Here is a 6,973-nt window from a genome sequence, read left to right as displayed (position 1 = left end):
AGTAACTCGAGAGATTGCTATTAATTGAAGGTACTCACGAAAATTCTAGTGAGTGACGTAATTGGGTGTAACACTTATGAATTACTAATACATTTAGTTTAGTTCATTTCTGTTCCTGTGGGACTTTTAAGCATGATTTAATATTCATAATGAATGAAATAATGAGGCACTAATTTCATCATTTGAGAATATGCATATCTACATTTTAACACCTACGTGTTGCTAGACTACCGCCCATTATGCTGGTAGCTGTTTAGTTTGTTTTTGAATGTTTTTCCTTACAGGGCTTTAATTCTATGACTAATTCTAGGTTGATCTAATTGCTTATTGTCTCCCCACACCTACATTAACTACAGTCAAGACCCTCATCATGTATTTGTCATTGTTTCTCCATTATAGGTGCTCATCAATCACAGTCACTCAGTAACAATAAATTAATAATGTATGCAGCCTACATTATGTCATTTATTTTATTTTTCTGATTGTTTCCATGGATACTATTTCCAGATATTCTTCAATGCCATTAATTTGCTTAACATCCCATTTTTGATTCATCAATATTTGTCTAATTTGATTTTTTTTTTTAAATTTCGGGCTTCATCTGAATGAATCAAAGCCCCATCCAAAATGAACGAAGCCAACAAGGTCTCTCAATTATTTATGGAATATTTATAACATTCTTATTATTTCTAAATATTTAAGAAGTTACTTCCTTTCCTTAACTTAGACATAAAATGCTACCTAGAACATAGAATGGACTCTTTTTTCCCTCCATCTTTATTAAATTGGGTATTTCTTACTTACATCTCAATTGTTATTACCTTTCCCGGATTCAGGCCACCATCCCCCTTTCTCCTCCCCTTCTACATTGGTGTTCCCCTCCCCATCCTCCTCCCATTACCACCCTCCCCCCAACAATCCCATTCACTGGGGGTTCATTCTTGGCAGGACCAAGGACTTCCCCTTCTACTGGTTCCCTTACTAGGCTATTCGTTGTTACCTATGCAGTTGGAACCAGGATTAATATAGTAAAAATGGCCATTTTACCAAAAGTGATCTACAGATTCAATGCAATCCCCATCAAAATTCCAATCCAATTCTTCAGAGAGTTAGGCAGAACAATTTGCAAATTCATCTGGAATAACAAAAAACCCAGGATAGCTAAAACTATCATCAACAATAAGAGGACTTCCAGGGGAATCACTATCCCTGAACTCAAGCAGTATTACAGAGCAATAGTGATAAAAACTGCATGGTATTGGTACAGAGACAGGCAGATAGACCAGTGGAATAGAATTGAAGACCAAGAAATGAACCCACACACCTATGGTCAGTTGATTTTTGACAAAGGAGCCAAAACCATCAAATGGAAAAAAGATAGCATTTTCAGTAAATGGTGCTGGTTCAACTGGAGGTCAGCATGTAGAAGAATGCAGATCGATCCATGCTTATCACCCTGTACAAAGCTTAAGTCCAATTGGATCAAGGATCTCCACATCTAACCAGATACACTCAAACTAATAGTAGAAAAAGTGAGGAAAAATCTCGAACACATGGGCACTGGAGAAAATTTCCTGAACAAAACACCAATGGCTTATGCTCTAAGATCAAGAATCGACAAATGGGATCTCATAAAACTACAAAGCTTGTATAAGGCAATGGATTTTTAAAGCCTGAATTTATCAGTTTCACATTAACCAGTGCTCAACTAATGAAAGCTAAAATTTTGGAATGTATTTCATATATATTTGCAAATGAAAATATAGAATCTGAATCTTATTATCTCTTTCATCTCTCTTCCTATTCAAATATTCAAAGACCACAAATTGATTTTTTTTATATTCTCTGTATATATGGCCCAGGATACCTATAAAATTGTTTTCCTGATAAATGTATCTTCTGTCTCCCACTCAATCTCTCTATCTTTGTATGTCTCTCTTTGAATGTATGTATGTTTGTGTGTGTTTATCTGTTTGTGTTTAAGTGCGTGTGACAGAGTGTTGTATGACTGAGTGTGTGTAAGACTGTGTGTTTGTGTGTGTGTGTTTGTGTGTGTACGTGCACACTCATGCATGCTTCTGTGTACTTGTGTCTTGAATCATGCAATTGACTCACTTAGCTGTTAACCTCATGAACTGATTCAAGGCTAATTTTCTTCCCTATTCTCTACAATAATTATCTTTCCTTCTCCCTGGAGCAAAACTCAAGTAACTTTTCCTTGGACTATTGTTTCCATGTCATATTCATTAATAAAATCTGATTGATTGCCCAATGTGTTTCAGGAGTGGTCTTCATACCAGTTTTACAGCTGTAGAGAACTCGACTCAGAGTACACTTGTGACCTTACTTATTACTAGAATCATTTACTTTTATTTCCAAATTACATCACTACCCGCACACTTTCTTTATACTGTACAAAGCAAGAAAGTTTGTTGCATTCATTTTCTCCATCAAATCTCACAGCATTTTGGCAATAAATATTTGTAAGTGGGTAAATGAATAAAATATGAGTCAAAGCCACAGGAGAAGAATATGGAAAGTCTTTGATTTTACCAAACTTATAAAGCACAAACAGTCCTTAACCCATGAGTTAATTTTTAATAAAACATATTTATTATGAATAGTTTGCCTGTATATATCTCTACACACTACAGACTTTCACTACCAGTCCCCAATACCAGAAGATTGCAAAATCATTGTGAACAAACTCATGTTTGTTCCTTTTCTTGAATGTACAATAGCAATAATTTTTTCTTTGTACTTTCAAAAAATATTAAGATAAAAGATACAGAAAATTGAACATAGTACTGCTCGAGGATCCAGCTACACCACTCCTGGGCATATACCAAAAAGATGCGCCAATATATAAAAAGGACTTATGCTCCAGTAAGTTCACAGCAGTCTTATTTATAATAGTCAGAAACTGGAAAGAATCCAGTTGTCCTTTAACAGAGGAATGGATACAGAAAATGTGGTACATCTATACAGTGGAATATTACTCAGCTATTATAACAATGACTTCATGAAATTCATAGGCAAATGGATAGAACTAGATAATATCTGGAATGAAGTAACCCAATCACAAAAACAAACAAACAAATGAACAAACAAAAACCCCCTCACACATGGTATGCACTCACTGACAAGTGGATATTAGCCCAAAGATACAATTACCCAAGATGCCATCCAAAGACCACATGAAGCTCTAGAAGAAGGACCACCAAAGTGCAGATGCCTCAGTCCTTCTTAAAATGGGGAACAAAAATATTCATAGGAGGAGGTATGGAGACAAAATTTGTTTCAGAGACTGAAGGAATGGCCATTCAGAGACTGCCCCAAATGGGAATCCAGCCCATATATAACAACCACCAAATCCAGAAAATATTGATGATGCTAAGAAGTGCATGTTGATAGGAACCTAATATAGCTGTCTCCTGAGAGGCTCTGCTGGAACATGACAAACACAGAGGAGAATGCTCGTAGTTAACCATTGAACTGAGAATGGGGTCCCTATTGGAGGAGTTAAAGGATTAAAGGAGCTGAAGGAGCTTGCAACCCCATCAGAACAATACCAACCAACCAGAGATCCTAGGGACTAAACCACTACCCCAAGAATACACATGGACCCATGGCTCCAGCTGCATATGTAGCCGAGGATGGCCTTGTTGAACACCAATGGGAGGGGAAGCCCTTGGTCTTGCCAAGGCAGGACCCCAGTGTAGGGGAATATCAGGATGGGGAGGGGAGGAAGGATGGGTAGTTGGGTGGGAGAATACCCTCATAGAAGAGGGAGTTGGAGGATGGGATAGGGGGCTAAGGACAGGAAACCAGGAAAGGGGACAACATTTGAAATATAAATGTAAAAATATCCAATTTTTAAAAAAAAGAAAAAAGGAAGAAAAGGATACAGGGATTCCCGAAAAAAGCTGATACCTATAATTTTAAAATAGGGAGGTGTGGGGCCTTGAATGGCGAACGGGAAACTGAGTTATAGTCTTTTTTTTTTCTTTTTTTTTTTATTAACTTGAGTATTTCTTATATACATTTCGAGTGTTATTCCCTTTCCCGGTTTCCGGGCAAACATCCCCCTCCCCCCTCCCCTTCCTTATGGGTGTTCCCCTCCCAACCCTCCCCCCATTGCCGCCCTCCCCCCATAGACTAGTTCACTGGGGGTTCAGTCTTAGCAGGACCCAGGGCTTCCCCTTCCACTGGTGCTCTTACTAGGATATTCATTGCTACCTATGGGGTCAGAGTCCAGGGTCAGTCCATGTATAGTCTTTAGGTAGTGGCTTAGTCCCTGGAAGCTCTGATTGCTTGGCATTGTTGTACTTTTGGGGTCTCGAGCCCCTTCAAGCTCTTCCAGTTCTTTCTCTGATTCCTTCAGTAGGGGACCTATTCTCAGTTCAGTGGTTTGCTGCTGGCATTCGCCTCTATATTTGCTGTATTCTGGCTGTGTCTCTCAGGAGCGATCTACATCCGGCTCCTGTCGGACTGCACTAATTTGCTTCATCCATCTTGTCTAATTGGGTGGCTGTATATGTATGGGCCACATGTGGGGCAGGCTCTGAATGGGTGTTCCTTCAGTCTCTGTTTTAATCTTTGCCTCTCCCTTCCCTGCCAAGGGTATTCTTTTTCCTCATTTAAAGAAGGAGTGAAGCATTCACATTTTGATCATCCGTCTTGAGTTTCGTTTGTTCTAGGGATCCAGGGTAATTCAAGCATTTGGGCTAATAGCCACTTATCAATGAGTGCATACCATGTATGTCTTTCTGTGATTGGGTTAGCTCACTCAGGATGATATTTTCCAGTTCCAACCATTTGCCTACGAATTTCATAAACTCGTTGTTTTTGATAGCTGAGTAATATTCCATTGTGTAGATGTACCACATTTTCTGTATCCATTCCTCTGTTGAGGGCATCTGGGTTCTTTCCATTTTCTGGCTATTATAAATAAGGCTGCGATGAACATAGTGGAGCACGTGTCTCTTTTATATGTTGAGGCATCTTTTGGGTATATGCCCAAGAGAGGTATAGCTGGATCCTCAGGCAGTTCAATGTCCAATTTTCTGAGGAACCTCCAGACTGATTTCCAGAATGGTTTTACCAGTCTGCAATCCCACCAACAATGGAGGAGTGTTCCTCTTTCTCCACATCCTCGCCAGCATCTGCTGTCACCTGAGTTTTTGATCTTAGCCAATCGCACTGGTGTGAGGTGAAATCTCAGGGTTGTTTTGATTTGCATTTCCCTTATGACTAAAGATGTTGAACATTTCTTTAGGTGTTTCTCAGCCATTCGGCATTCCTCAGCTGTGATTTCTTTGTTTAGCTCTGAACCCCATTTTTTAATAGGGTTATTTGTTTCCCTGCGGTCTAACTTCTTGGCTTCTTTGTATATTTTGGATATAAGGCCTCTATCTGTTGTAGGATTGGTAAAGATCTTTTCCCAATCTGTTGGTTGCCGTTTTGTCCTAACCACAGTGTCCTTTGCCTTACAGAAGCTTTGCAGTTTTATGAGATCCCATTTGTCGATTCTTGATCTTAGAGCATAAGCCATTGGTGTTTTGTTCAGGAAATTTTTTCCAGTGCCCATGTGTTCCAGATGCTTCCCTAGTTTTTCTTCTATTAGTTTGAGTGTGTCTGGTTTGATGTGGAGGTCCTTGATCCACTTGGACTTAAGCTTTGTACAGGGTGATAAGCATGGATCGATCTGCATTCTTCTACATGTTGCCCTCTAGTTGAACCAGCACCATTTGCTGAAAATGCTATCTTTTTTCCATTTGATGGTTTTGGCTCCTTTGTCAAAAATCAAGTGACCATAGGTGTGTGGGTTCATTTCTGGGTCTTCAATTCTATTCCATTGGTCTATCTGTCTGTCTCTGTACCAATACCATGCAGTTTTTATCACTATTGCTCTGTAATACTGCTTGAGTTCAGGGATAGTGATTCCCCCTGAAGTCCTTTTATTGTTGAGGATAGCTTTAGCTATCCTGGGTTTTTTGTTATTCCAGATGAATTTGCAAATTGTTCTGTCTAACTCTTTGAAGAATTGGATTGGTATTTTGATGGGGATTGCATTGAATCTGTAGATCGCTTTTGGTAAAATGGCCATTTTTACTATATTAATCCTGCCAATCCATGAGCATGGGAGATCTTTCCATCTTCTGAGGTCTTCTTCAATTTCTTTCCTCAGTGTCTTGAAGTTCTTATTGTACAGATCTTTTACTTGCTTGGTTAAAGTCACACCGAGGTACTTTATATTATTTGGGTCTATTATGAAGGGTGTCGTTTCCCTAATTTCTTTCTCGGCTTGTTTCTCTTTTGTATAGAGGAAGGCAACTGATTTATTTGAGTTAATTTTATACCCAGCCACTTTGCTGAAGTTGTTTATCAGCTTTAGTAGTTCTCTGGTGGAACTTTTGGGATCACTTAAATATACTATCATGTCATCTGCAAATAGTGATATTTTGACCTCTTCTTTTCCGATCTGTATCCCTCTGATCTCCTTTTGTTGTCTGATTGCTCTGGCTAGAACTTCAAGAACTATATTGAATAAGTAGGGAGAGAGTGGGCAGCCTTGTCTAGTCCCTGATTTTAGTGGGATTGCTTCAAGTTTCTCTCCATTTAGTTTAATGTTCGCAACTGGTTTGCTGTATATGGCTTTTACTATGTTTAGGTATGGGCCTTGAATTCCTATTCTTTCCAGGACTTTTATCATGAAGGGGTGTTGAATTTTGTCAAATGCTTTCTCAGCATCTAATGAAATGATCATGTGGTTCTGTTCTTTCAGTTTGTTTATATAATGGATCACGTTGATGGTTTTCCGTATATTAAACCATCCCTGCATGCCTGGGATGAAGCCTACTTGATCATGGTGGATGATTGTTTTGATGTGCTCTTGAATTCGGTTTGCCAGAATTTTATTGAGTATTTTTGCGTCGATATTCATAAGGGAAATTGGTCTGAAGTTCTCTTT

Source organism: Rattus norvegicus, chromosome 19 (assembly GCF_021556685.1).
Source record: "Rattus norvegicus strain SHRSP/BbbUtx chromosome 19, alternate assembly SHRSP_T2T, whole genome shotgun sequence".
NCBI classification, from domain to species: Eukaryota; Metazoa; Chordata; class Mammalia; order Rodentia; family Muridae; genus Rattus; species Rattus norvegicus.
Note: the sequence above shows the minus strand (reverse complement) of the source record.